A 15,454-nucleotide genomic window follows, 5' to 3' on the forward strand; every position below is an offset into this window, starting at 1 on the left:
TTATGAACTGAATTGCATGAAATTCAATATGGGCATAGCTTTAACCATATAATACGCAATGCCAAAAGTCGAATCGAATCGATTCAAAATTCACAGTGCCCTTTTCGCATCTCGACCATTTATAAACCGAATTGCAAACTTTTTTACTTATAAAAGTATTTGAATGAATTTTGATACATAGGCACTTGGAATAAAGGAAAATCAAACGCCAATTTCAAAATTTGGTTTTGCGCATGCGCAGTGCCAACTTTTTTATTTATGGAAGAATTTAAACGAAATTTGATTCATAGGCACTTCGAATAAAGGAAAATCAAACGCCAATTTCAAAATTTGGTTTTGCGCATGCGCAGTGCCAACTTTTTTATTTATGGAAAAATTTAAACGAAATTTGATACATAGGCACTTGGGATAAAGGAAAATCAAACGCCAATTTCAAAATTTGGTTTTGCGCATGCGCAGTGCCAACTTTTTTATTTATGGAAGAATTTTAACGAAATTTGATACATAGGCACTTGGGATAAAGGAAAATCAAACGCCAATTTCAAAATTTGGTTTTGCGCATGCGCAGTGCCAACTTTTTTATTTATGGAAGAATTTAAACGAAATTTGATACATAGGCACTTGGGATAAAGGAAAATCAAACGCCAATTTCAAAATTTGGTTTTGCGCATGCGCAGTGCCAACTTTTTTATTTATGGAAGAATTTAAACGAAATTTGATACATAGGCACTTGGGATAAAGGAAAATCAAACGCCAATTTCAAAATTTGGTTTTGCGCATGCGCAGTGCCAACTTTTTTATTTATGGAAGAATTTAAACGAAATTTGATACATAGGCACTTGGGATAAAGGAAAATCAAACGCCAATTTCAAAATTTGGTTTTGCGCATGCGCAGTGCCAACTTTTTTATTTATGGAAGAATTTAAATGAAATGTGATACATAGGCACTTGGAATAAAGGAAAATCTAGCGCCAGTTTCAAAATTTTATTTTGCGCATGCGCAGTGCCAACTTTTTTATCTATGGAACTATTTAAGTGAAATTTGATACTTAGGCGCTTGGAACAAAGGAAAATCTAACATTAGTTTTAAAATTTAGGTTTGCGCATGCGCAGTTCCAACTTTCTTATTTAGAAAAGCATTGAAATGAAATTCTTCTCATAAACTGAAATTGAAGTAGCACGTCAACAATGGATTGCCCATGTGCAACGCTATCTTTCATATTTGTGGCCGGATTTTTACGATTTTAACAGAAGTTGCATCTTACAAATGGGAAATGAATGCAAGTGGAAATGCGCTTTATGTAAATCGTTTACGATAACTTTTTAACTTGTTTCTTCCTTCCCAGTTTTGTAACAAATCTTTTAATTGCATTTATTTAGAGTGATTTTTCTGTTTTTTTAAATAAACTAACTAGGACACAACATGGTTGTAGGCGCATTTTTATGAGATTTAGGGAGTAGTTGGAGGCGATTTCTCAAATTAATAGTGGAAAGTTGAATTTAGTTATAGTAAAAGGCTGGTTTATAATTGGCCTAACCGTATTCTATAACCGTAACCGTAAAAATTCAAACATGACAAATCAATGTATCTGTTCACAATGCTAGGGAATAATCTCTTAACTTATTCCATAACCGTAAAATATGTTGATATTTTATAAATTAGGGAATAAAGAATACAGACAGCCAATAGGAACGCTTCCTGATCACGTGTGTGCTGTCGCAAAGCAACGCTAACTTCGTTTCAAAACTAAATCATCATAACCCAACTTTAACTTTCTATCGTTCATCTTGCCCCATCTACGCTTTCTCCTTTTCTTTTGGTTGCTACTAATATAAAAATTGTAAGCTGATCCCAACATGATAAACATGAAAGAGGCTACTGCTATATCTTCCTCCAATACATCCATGTTCGACGATTTTATTTAACAACTTAATAAATAAATAGGTAGAATTTCAACAATTGTATACAAAAACCAAAACTTCACTTTGACATGGTTATAGCCAATAGTGAGAATGAAATCCCCCAGAATCGTTCGCAATTTTTAGGTTGATTATGAACCGAGCATGCCAGTTTTACGGATTAAAGATTGTAGATTAAAGTTACAGATTACGGTTAGGCCAATTATAAACCAGCCTTACTCAGATATGGGTGTTAAGTATTAGGAAATATACAGGGTGTTTTCATTATACAGGGCCGTTTATTCCAAATTTTACTCTTTCTCAAAATTTTCAAGTCAATGAATTCTTAATTTGTGAGCCATTGGCTACCGGATGTATCGTGGGCAGTTAAATAGCCTGGGAAAAAAGATCAGTGCCAATCTGACGGGCGGTAACGCAATCTTAAGGTCTTTTACGTGACCAAAACAGCTAAATTCGAATTATTCATAGTGATGTCATGGAGCAAGGGTAGAAGCGCGACCTGGAAATCTGCTGGGTTTTGTTAGATGACTTTTGATCGAGAGTTTTTTCCAGGATCAACAAAATTTGAGTGAATTAAAAATAAAATTATCGAAGATCCAGTGTATTTTAGGGAGATTAATAAAAGACAGTAAATTTTACAACCACTATATATTTTACGCATTCCTACGCGCATTTTTATTGCCCATAAAAAGCTACCTAACTTTTAATTAGACAAAAAATCATCTGATTGGTTAGAATTTGAAAGAAGAGCAGCGCATGGCATACATGTCATTGCTGAACCTCGTCCATTCCTAGTGAATAAAGGCATTTATTATTATTATTATTATTATTATTATTAATCACAAAGCTGATTGGTCGTATAATAATAATAATAATAATATAATAATAGAGCTGGAAAAGTTTCAGGTAACTTTTGCCGCTGTCAAGGTGACAATTGCACTGCGGCTCATGCGATTTTTTGTACATGAGTATTTTCCATGTATTGAACTACCGAATTTGGATATTTTAGCTCGCCCATTGGGGTGAGCATAAATACCGGTAGCTAATCGGATGTGTTTCAGCAAACCTCGTCTGATTAGATTATGTCCAGTTTCAAATCAAGAGCGATTAGTTAAATTTTAAGTTTGGTTTCAGTTTTCTATAATGATCAGAGGCCGAGAAATTAAATAATAATGGCCTTTATTATCTTACTTGCTATAAGATAACCTCAGGGCGCAGTTCAATCTCTAGAGATTGTTCTTCCACTGAACCGAAATAAAGTAGTATTTATTTTTTGGCCGAGTACGCCGGTCGACTGGAATTTCTCACTTTTCCTTTCCGTATTTTGGGATGTTTATATAAAATATCAGCGCGATTTAGATGATCTTCTTTACCTTTTGGTTTAATTTTTTGCATTTGAAGTACCGTTTAATTTCAAGGTAAGCGCTTGATATTTTGATTCTGTTAAGTATAAAGGGCGTTTATTTTTCATGTATCGTTTTCTCGTAGCTAGTAAATGCCGCTAGTTAATTTTAGCTATCGTTTCCGCTTTGGGAAATCGCTACCGTTTCCGTTTGCCGTAATTCTATTTTTGATATTCTCCAGCGATCGCTAACATTTGACCACAAGATCCTGGGAGTTTTCCGCTTCTCCGTTTTAGTACCCGTGGCTTCCGAAGCCGATCCGACACCGACCTTCCTTGATCAGGAGCAAGGCTCTACAACCTCCTGGTGGCGCTCGAGGTTCCGTACCGTTTCTCTTAGGCCACGGCACCGCTCCGTCGACTACTGCGGTTGAGTTGGAAAATTAAACGTAATGGGATTATGAGCAATTTATGTTTTTTGTAACCTTTACACAGATTAAAGTTTAATGTTTTGTATTGAACTAATTGCACTGTTCATTTTCAAGCAATCGTTTGTTCGCGGACTTCTAGGCAAAGTTCGTCGCAATGATTAAGGATGGCTGGGCGATCCATGCTAGTAGCACCATTTTGTAGGCGTGATAAAATTAAAAAGAGTAGGGACGCGTCCAGGACAGATAGCCGTAGTGCATTCGATTTTGGCCCACTAGAACGCCAAGTGCGTTATTCAAAATAAAAGTTCTTTCGGGCACTAAGAGCGAAATCATCAGCATCATTTTTACTTGAACGATTTTAAGTTAAAGAACCCATAATTAAAGGTGGCGCAAGAAAGTTTAGGTTTTCCCATTAGACAAACATTACGAAAGAATATATAACGCAGTGCGAACGCGGCAATGTTGGTGGTAAGTAAATTAATCGGACATTTCGTGAACCCATTTAAAAAGGATTATCAGGGAAATTCAGTAAAAAATAAATTTGAACTATCGAAAAAATATCAAAGTACCACATGACTTTTACAAATCTGTTCTATCAGTTTCAGTTAGGCCTTGGAGGAAGCTATTAATAGATTATACCCCGAGAGCGTGAACTTAGTTGAAAGTAGACGGCCTTACTAAAAAAACTCAGAAAGTTTTAGTAGTAATCCTTCCAGATATGCAGGTTTTATTATATATTGTCCAGTTTTAACACACCGAGAAAGGCGGTATTGATTTGTACCATAAGGGAACCGTCGATTCTAGAAAATTCCATAATTATGGCATCGCATTTTTTTGATTTGTATAAAAAATAACGAGAGGTTCTCTTTTTGAAATTTCGTAAAATTTTATTGAAAGTAAGTTGATAGAGTCGTTGGGGAATGGATTGTGAGAAAAAGAAATCAAAGGGATGTGGGCCTAATAGAATTCTGCAAGGAATGGAAGATGGTCACAGCCAATACTTGGCTCGAACATCACAAAAGGAAACTTTCTACCAGGAAATCCCCTGGAGGTAGAAATAAAATTGGTTTCATCATGATTGAAGGGAGATACAGAAAAGGGTGTGGATTGACAGGTGCAGATATTAATTGTGACCGTGTTCTTTTGTTGGCGAGTTGGAAATGAAATTGAAAAGAATTAAAGTCACAAAACATTTAAGGGAATGGGATCTGGTAAACTAAAGGGAGATGGATATAGAATATATAGAAAAGGCAATATTTCCTCGCTAGTAATGTGTGATTTTCCTGACTTTTATGTAAATAACTATAAAATAATAGTAGGGGAGCTAGCACGAAATCCACTGAACGAGAATGATCAAAATTTTAACCGATGCAGTTCCATTTGGCCCTATTAGAGTATGCTAAAATCGATCGTCTGCCGCCTCAGGTCATATGACTTAGGGCGCTGCGGGTACTTCTTGCGGCACCAATTCTGAAAGGTTGTTTTTCGAGAAAATAAGTTATACATCAAATGAAAACGTTGATAATAGCTCTTAAAAAAATATTTAAAAAAATCGCGCACATTTGATAACTCCGTAAAAAAACAATTCTTAGTCGGTTTTTCACGAAATTTCTACGGATATAACTAGGTTACCGTCGGATAAATGAAGCTGATTTTTTTTACAGACTAATGATGGGACACAGCCAATGACTATGAGAGTGTTTCTTTTTTAAATTTTTTCTCTAATTATAAGATACCTTATAATGTTAAGATGATAAGATAATCTTAAAATTAGAGAAAAAATTTAAAAACGAAACACCGTTAAGTCATTAGTAGTACCTATCATCAGTCTGTAGAAAAAATCAGCTTCATTCGTCCAACCGTAACCTAGTTATATCTGTAGAAAGTTCGTGAAAAACCGACTAAGAATTGTTCTTTTACGGAGTTATCAAATGTGCGCGATTTTTTAAAATATTTTTTTAAGAGCTATTATCAACGTTTTCATTTGGTGTATAACTTATTTTCTCGAAAAACAACCTTTCAGAATTGGTACCGCAAGAAGTACCCGCAGCGCCTTAAGTCATATGACCTGAGGCGCAGACGATCGATTTTAGCATACTCTAATAGGGTCAAATGGAACTACATCGGTTAAAATTTTGATCATTCTCGTTCAGTGGATTTCGTGCTAGCTCCCCTACTATAAAGACGGGGGCAGTGCACGGGTACTAGAAATGTGTGATCCAATACAAGCGACATTCATTGTGTGTCCAGAATAGAAAAGTTTATCCGAGAAGAAGAAAAAAACTATCCGCATCATTACCTCGTTAATCCTTCTTTAAGTTACAAAAAAACAATTAAATTTATGTAGCTTTGTATAGTGCTACAAAACTTGGTTCGGTTTCAGAGCACATTTTTTCTGTGCATTATGGAGTTTTTAATTATGGCAACACCCTGTAGATCCCTAATCTTCAAGTTTCCAAAACCACTTCTCATAATCACGTTAGGTATAACAAAACAGTAGGGTCAAGTTTCTGATAAAATGAAATTAAAAAAATTGAACTAACTTAAATTAAATACCTTTTGCAAACACTCAAATTCAGAATCTGTGCGGAAACCTCTTCAAGCGCACTTGAATGCGGCAGGTAGGTGGAAAGGAAAAACAATAACGTTTTCAACCTCTATATTGTGCTGTCAAGTTGAGAAATATAGAGTACAGTATCTCGTCGTCGCGCCGTTTGTGTATGGAATAGGAAGAGACTGGAAAATTTGTAATGCAGATACTGCACGCTGGTTTACTAAGCAGTGCCGAAAAGTTTTAATGAGCACCACTCGAAAGTTCAATTACTTAAACTCGTGAAAAATTGTACACGACAGTTTAGAAACAAACGATGGGGTGATTGTATGATATAATCGACAGGGGAATAGCTGACAGAGTTTTCCTTTTGAATCTCAAGACAATCTTGGAAAATACCGCGTTAACTCGCAAGGGAAAAAACAAGAAATAATTCTCTTCTATATCAACAGAGAACAAAAACCCTAGTGGTACTGAGGCATTATTTTTGGGTGGGCGGCGTTCGGCAAACATTACTCAAGGTAAATACTGTGAGGTTAAACAACACTGACAGCGCTAAACACGTTTGGACGAAAAAAGCGTTCAAGGCGGCAGTCTCCGTGATGCGGTCTGTTTTATCCATATTTTATAATTGCCGTAGCAAAAGGAAATACCAACGTTACTAGTTTGAATTTAGAGCACGTAATAAAGCAGAGTTTCCCGCTGCAACAAAAATAAAACCACTTTAGGGCTTTATATATTTATAACGGAAAGTAAAGTGCAGGTGCAGGAAACAGTAAAACACAAAATGGGCAATTTAGTGGCAATGCAATTTTAACCTACTAGCACTAAGGTTTTTTGCCTTTTTTCCCGTCTGCATCAAATTTAAAGAGTTTTGCGACGATTATCGCATTTTCTCCCCTAATTTTTTCACTTCATGTAAAATTGTCAAGCGCTCTACATCCATCATCCGGTTTGTTAATACATAGTACATCATACCTGTGACAGGGTCATTTTCGAAGAGAAATATTAATCACATCAAACATGTCAGTATGATACCTACACCTCTTCTCTTATTCCTTCAGCATAATTTAAGTCAAATTACCCATTATGACGGTGTGAAATTTTTCTTTGTCCTGCAAGAGGCAGCTTTGTTTAATTAAACAAAAATCTCATTAGTAAAAATAAATTATAGTAAATTTTGCATATTTCAAACTGGAATGTTATAAAAATGTTTTTTCAAACCATAAAATAATGTATTGTAAAAGTGATAAAAAGACTTCATTCCGTGTTATTACATAATAGAGGAAAACAATATTCACATTAGAGACGCGTTAACGAGATAATATTTCTCGATGTTCAAACATTATATTTTTCAATGTTGTTCTACTGTTACCCAAATGTTACTAAATGTTACTCGGGGAAAGCATATTGTTTTGAAACGATTAGGTGAACCTACTACAAAAGAAAGCGTCCAAACTTCCAACAAATTCAAATAGGCTACCCCTGCTCGGGCGCCAAATGTAACGATCGCATCCCATCCCCTGAAAAGGGCCGTAGGTGCTGCTAACAAAGCAGAAAAAGCCAAACTACAGAAATATTCAAACCTGCCCGATAATTACTGTTTCCTGTAGGATATGAAACAATTGGAGGTTGGGGAAATCAAATTACTAGGAAAAAAAACTCTGGAGAACAGATTCGATCATGCAGATGTTTCCAAGATCAATTTCACTTAAAGAATTTCTTACATTTTTATAAATTTTTATTATAAGTTTACTAATACCTTTTTGCAGCATTCTGCAATAAATTGTTTTATATAGGTAAGTTAATTTTTTTAAATGGGATCACTGTACCTCACTCTGGTATTTTGAAGCGCCCTGTATATATTTTACAGATGGCTAATATTATTTTAACATGTCAGCGTATTAGATTATTAATTATTTCTTTCATCGACCTTGTGTAAATTCTGCACGTTTAGTATTATTTAAATAAAAATGTACAGGGTATTTAAACTTAAATGTAGTCAGTTATCACAGATAGCAATAGACACAATTCGATAAGAAGCCGTAATTGATGGTGATGGAAGCGTTCTAAAAAAATTGTCAACTTTATTACACAAGTTACATTCGCTGCTACACGTATTGTACAAAGAATGGAGAATTACGAGTAGTTATTACTACTACACTGAAAAGCAGTTTAATATCATTCGACCTTAGAAACGAAACGGGAAAAGAAGGCTCATTTCAACGCTATAGCAAATAATAAAATTTTACAGTAGAAATTCTAATTACCACTTAACGATGTAATATTTCCACCCTAATTAAATCAAATGTTAAAATAAATAAAGGTCTTTGTTTGTTTATTAAACAAAGTTATTCAACCTGGTGCTGTCTGTTTATGAGTAAAAAAAATTGCAATTCCTTGTGGAAGAACAATGAAAATTAAAAGTTTGGTATCTAACCAGAGCTATAAATTGAATAATTTTGTGCATTTTATAGCAGTAACGGATTACGCTTCCAGTTTAAGAGCTGACAAATTTTATTGAACTTAACTATAGCTACCTTTTTTATCACGTGCACTAAAATCCAGATACATTTTCTCTCAATTAGATAAAATCATGCAGTTTGTATGTCTGCCCCGCTGAGATCACAGTAAACAGGCAGTGGAACCACATAAAACTTAATTATAACCCGATTTGCCTCTGGAGTGTGTGGCACACCGCCCGCTATTTTAAAACTCTTCAAACTCCATTTTGTCAAAGTAAGATTTTCGCCATGAATCGCTATGAATTCTGTTCATGCAGCTCCCACATTCCTTACCGAATATCCCACCGCACACTACTTTCGCCCCTACAGCATACTAATCAATGACTCAATTGCTCGCCACTCGCAATCTCCATGCGCTTACGTTCCTTAGGAATCCCCCATGCTAAAAAGCACCATTCCATTCCACCAATTAGATACAACAATCTTTACCGTGGTTACCACTACCCACTATACAACCCCACACGACACAAACGAACCCGAGCAATAAATTGTAACAGGTGGTGGCTTGAGAAATTGACCAGTAAGTATAGGAAATTTTATCCATGTAGCGTTTCATACATTCATAGTGAAAAAGAATAGAACTCAAATGCGTGAGAATCAAGCGCTTTCAGATAGGAAGCGAGTGTGCAAGCCGATAAGACTCAAAATGCCACAGTGTTGCCGATTCTAAAGATCGTTCTTATGGAGCATGAGGGACAGATTTACAGATTTACATATATAAAGAACGTGAACGAAGTTTAGTTCTCGTTGGGTCCGTTTCGGTTTTTTGACTTGGCGACTATATCAGGAAGAATTGGGTGGGAGACAGATATTCTTCGCGGTCTCTTCAAAGCGAACCTATGTAGTATGTCAATCGTGCATTTTAGATTGCGTAACATATATTTTCAAGATGAATATAATCGAATTATACGGAAGATTTAACATCCGCGAAATCGTAACTGTGCCCGCAATTCAACGAAATGATTGTCGTGTGTGCTTTTAAATCTTTTGGGGGTTTCTATTACCCGTAAATATAATATAAAGAGGATTTACTATGCAAAAGGAACACTTCGTTGTATAGAGGAATCGACAGGTTGACTAATTTATTTTTAACCGTGAATATAGTGCACATTTTCGTGTTGATCATTTGATTGCACTTAAATGAATTTTACCACGAAAGTATTGGGGTCAAAGGTACACAACCTTGATTGCGTTTATACTTGGAGCGCTTAAATTTATAATAAAAACAAGTTTTCTAACCATCTTTCAAAATTCACTTCAAACGAGTAGTCGGACGAAATCAAATTGATTGGTTTCGATTTCGTGTTGAATGTGCGACGAGTTGGATTTTCCCTGTTCCACTTCTACCAAATTCGGTTTTCTTTATAAGGTAAACGCTCAAGCTCAAATTTTCCACATCTATACCCAGAGCCACAACTCCATAACACTTTATTCGAGAACACAACGTCCAACCCCAACGGTACCAAACTAGCCAACTTTATAAGAATAAACCGTTGAAAGGGGTTCAAAGTATACTATCAGATTATTGAACTATTTCGTTTCTGCACTGACAGTAAACCGTAGTTAAAGGCAATGACGAAATCGCGAAAATCTGTGCCTCTCTTTGTAACTAAGTGAAATAGAATGATATTGTACCGACGGATGTGTACCTAACAATTAAAAGTGTCAAGCACGAGCATCATAAATCTGAAAGCCATTATATCGACGCTATGAAGCTCGAGAAACGCATATCAATGTGCGCGATTCCTATATAAATCAAATCACTCTAACCGTGAACTTGTCATCTTGTCATCTTTCCGCATTTCTCATTTGAATTTATGACGATCTTCGTAATTCGGTACGTATTTCAGCCGCAAGTAAGGGAAACCACCTACTCGTATATGGCGTGAAGATTAAATTAATGCTCAAGAATGAATTGCTGAAAATTTACACTCATGTTTTTGCAACCAGTTCATAAACCGGACATTGAATTAGTGCAAGTAATCAATATACGGGATTAATAATTTCGTGATCGTGCTATTTTTGATTGTCAGTTCAACGTAACGGGTGAACTCGTCGATATTTCTGATGCAAGGAATAGCGGAAATTCAAATTTCGCCGTAGGATCAGAAGGATTTCCCCAACAGATGCTTTAGTATAAAATTGGGACGGGGGAAAAATTCAATCCTCACAATTCCTGGCGGAAATTATTTGGTTTGCAGTTAAATAACAGGCAAAATATACAAACTCTGAATGAACGCACACTTCCTATAAAATTGTGGAGCTTTAATCACTAAACATAAACGGTGGATTGTCTGTACTTGGTTCAATATTCATTATTCCACATTGTGGCAGCGATGTTTAAAGTTTCATACCAAGTGAAACTGATTTATTCACCCTAGTGGCCATTTTTTAAGAAACCGATGCTTTTAAAGCAACGACTGCTTCACAACTTCCGGTATCCATTGGTCTCAAATTTGAATAAAAAATCTTTGCATTCCCTTGCTCCAGCCCACTCCATCTGTAACTCTCGTATGATTTTACGTTACAATGTTAAAGATCGTCGTCCGCCAATTCGTTTATTTGAAGTAGCGTACCATAGTGTTATTATTCCTTAATTCACATTTTGGCAATTAACTCCTTTCATTTAAAATCCTCACAAACCTTTTACTACGAGTATTTGTGCATCGAGGAAGAGAATCTGTGTTGGAAATTACAACGCGCACGGGCATTCCAGAGTAGTTCAATTGGATTTTATATCAACACAATGCATTGAAGAATAACTTCAAGCTTTTGTCATTTAAAAAACTTTTTTATTAACTCAAAGTTACGTATTACTAACTCTTATTTTCGATCTACTTACGAGCACGCGCATAAATGGCAGTACTCGGCACCTATTAGCCACGGAACCGCGGACTGGTATTAGGGCCGAAATGTCCAGCGGTCTGTCAGCCGCAGTAAATATTCCAAAACCAACATAAACCAGTAGAACTTTCCTTGGAACACTTCATTGCGTATTCATGAAGCGATAAAATTAAAGTATAGGTCAATTATAAGAGAAGCAATAAAATGATCCTTTCAGCTATTTTTACTATAATTTACTAGTAGCTTGCGTAATTGGTGAACCTAATTCCAATTACAAATAATTGACGGCCGAACGCCTAGTTTCACAAGGGGAAAACTTTAATTAATCATAATTAAGTGTAATGCATAAAATTTCGACAACGTTCAAAGTAATTAAGGATGTTTTCGGACCACTTCCCCAACGGCTGCAATTGTGCATCCACGTTTCACATTTCAATTCTACGATTAAATTCAATTCATATTACATAAATTCATATGCATACGCCACCTAGAATTCCTGATAAATGAGACATAGGTTAAATAACATGTAAAGTGCACATAGTTACACGTTTTGAGTAGCCCTGTATTTCCTGATTATATCTACATAATATAGTATAAAGTGTCAAAATTTGCTTAGCTATAGTATAATAGACACTAAACAAGTTCCCCAACGAGTCATTATTCAGAAAAACTCCACGTCGTTTCCATTTTAGAGGCACTTCTGAAACATCCGACGGCCAAGAAACCACATCCACTTTCCAGTAAATCTAGGGTAACTTAAGCTGTATCCATTGTACAGAAGCATCCGAGGAAGAATCCGAGTCAATTATTGTATGCGTCGGAAAAGATCAACAAGCATCACTGTAGAAACTAAATTGTTTCTAGTTGGATTCGTCTAATTATGTAAATTATAAGAGAAGGGATTTTCATTATTTGATAATTGCAAAACCTTACGAATTATTAAACACAGCCAATTTGTGTAGATTTATTGCAAGTATTTCGTACTCATTGCTATGTGCAACGATAAACGGTCACTAAACCAAACCACCCACAAGCATCTGTCCAGCTAGCTCAATTAAATAAAAGTACGTAATGATTACAATTTTCCTACCCCACGTCCATCATCCGCTTCCACAAAAAATCTCGATAAGCCCTGAATGTTATTCATTTGAGAAAACTCAGCACTCCTGATCAACTCCATAGCTCAAAAGGATTATATTACAAATTTTTATATAAACACCTTGAATACCAACAAAAAAATTTAGCATTAAAACTCTCTGTAGGTTGGAATTGGAGCTCGATTAAACACAACACAGGAGAATGTTATAGATCAAACAAATTTATCAGACAAAATCAATGAAATAAGGCTGAACCAAAAATGGACACTCAGGGCCAGAATACACATACCATGCAAAAAGCGATCGAGTGAAACAATCAAAGAAATTTATTTACCTTCGCGTGTTACCAATAGGAAACATCAACAAACAGAATGCACAAATATAAAATTTTCACTTCTTCACTTCAATTGCACTCAATTGAACTCGATTTGGAAAACACTGGCGTCGTTTGCTTTATATCTGTAATGTTAGCTCTATGATGGTGGGAAAAAAGACCCCTTTAACAGGTAACTTCGATAACCTGTAACGTTATTTTCCTTTGATTGAAATTCCCGATTTAAATACCGTTTAACTAACCTTTGATTTGTGCTCTTATTTGAATTCTTACTCTTGTTATTCAATATTCTTACGTCACCTAGGTATTTACTTTATAATCTACTAGTTTAAAAATATTGTAGGCCCTTTGTCCCTGAATGGCTTCGGAACAAAAATGGCCAATAACTGTACCCGTTTGCCCACGGAGGAAAATGCCAGGGGTCGCAGTTTGTCAGAATTTCAAAGGATGATATCACAGCTAACAGGATTTACTATTGTTTGTAACAATTATAAACAAAGGTATTTGACTCCTTATATAAATATAATAAAACGTGTTTCCTTGAACGCGGCCTAATAGAGGTGGTCGCGTGTATTCTGTGGTAATACTGCGCTGTCGCCGTGGTAGTTGACCCTGGACTTGACGCAATCGTTTATAGTGCTCTCTGTAATTAAGTGGTTAATGGTATGGTGTTTTAACATAATTATGGAAGGAAACACGTGGTGCTATTGATAACGTTTGTAATAAACAAATGGGTGGTCACAATCGTTTATACTTGCTCCAAAGTCACATACAAGCTGACTACAATTGCAAAGGAATGCGGAGGAGTTGCAGTCCGGTTTTCACCAGCCTGAACTACTTCAACCCTCCAGGTACAACACTGGCTTACGCCTATTTTCCCTGCCTTTTAAATTGTAGGTCGTTTTAATACGAGCCGATTTTCGCCAACCAATGTTAAAACCATCGATTTCTGCAGAACCTTGTGAACAACAGTAGAAATGAGAAGTGACGTTTGACAGCTAATGACAATCGTGAAGCGCATGAGGATCAAATCCGTCTCCTCTGGAGAATCCGCCTTTTATTTCCACCTAGACCTGGAGGTGGAATTGGAAGGGCTGCCTGCGTACATAGAATGTGCGGTAACTGATATAAGGATTAAACACTAGCACCACCTGTTGGTAATAAATTAAAATTCCTCTAAATGGAATTGATTAGATTCACCCTTACAGGTCCCTTACAATATAAGTTCGTCATGTAGTAGTTATTATCTTCGAGAGTATAGATTTTCTATTACAATAATTCTTTGTTTTTCCGCCCGAGGTCGTGCAGAATTTTCTTTAATTTCTCTCGGCGAACTCACTTCTTTGTACAAAACCACATTCAACGATTACTTGTAGAAAAACGTATACGCCCTAGTTGTTACTCGCCAATGTTTGTCTACCTTTTGGGATATATTATGGATGTAAAAGTTTTTCTCTTGTTATTTTGCTTTTGATACTACGCAGACGCATTTGCGGATATATTTTGGAAGTTCAAAGCCATTTTTACGCATTACCCTTGCCTTAGAATAATCATTTTTCAGGTTCTTACTTCTGGATTACTCTTTTCTTCATTATTACCTGTTTGATTGTAGCTTTCTACGTCGATATTACTGAGTGGATACCGCACAATTTTAGATTTTCTCAATATTGCGAAAAAAAAATTCATTTGAGAAGTTCCACCGCCATATTATCAATTCGAAAACGCCACGCGATGGACGTTTCTACCTTACCGGCAGATGTCAGTGAATCCATCGGCATATAATAATTGTCTACGATACTTTCACATTGCTACGAAGATTATTTCTGTTAATTTGAATCTTTTGTATCCTTCAGATTAGCTTTGTTATACCGATGTCAGCTACCGTTGCGTTGTAAATTAGTTTTTGAAGTTACCGAGACTTGGTCCGAGACCTATATCAACGATTCTAGTTACGTTACTTGTTTTACTCCGAAGAATTTGTTCATGTTATCTGATTTGCATTTTGAATTAATTAAATTGCATTGCTATTGAATAGAAATTTAGTTATTTGTGTGTCGTAAAGTACTTTTCTTGAAATTAGCGTCACGTTTATGCTTTCATATCCGATGTTGTATAGATAATTCGTAGTTGATCAAAATTTTGCTTTTGCTAGTGTAAAGCCATTCGAATTATTGATTCATATTGGGTATTAATTTCGGTTTTAGTATACGATTGCTTTTGAGCGTCAGACTTTAGCATTGCTTACGCAATATTTTATGTTCCTGGTTACTACCCCTTTTATTGGTTTGTTGTATTGTGACTGTTACACATTGGCAAAAAGCGTGTTTCTTGAGCTCAACAAGGCCGTTGCGACTCCTTGATATAACGCTCTGGTATTCGATACAATCGCATTGTACTTACATTTGCTGGA

Source organism: Photinus pyralis, unplaced genomic scaffold, assembly GCF_008802855.1.
Source record: "Photinus pyralis isolate 1611_PpyrPB1 unplaced genomic scaffold, Ppyr1.3 Ppyr1.4_LG7, whole genome shotgun sequence".
Classification (NCBI taxonomy): Eukaryota; Metazoa; Arthropoda; class Insecta; order Coleoptera; family Lampyridae; genus Photinus; species Photinus pyralis.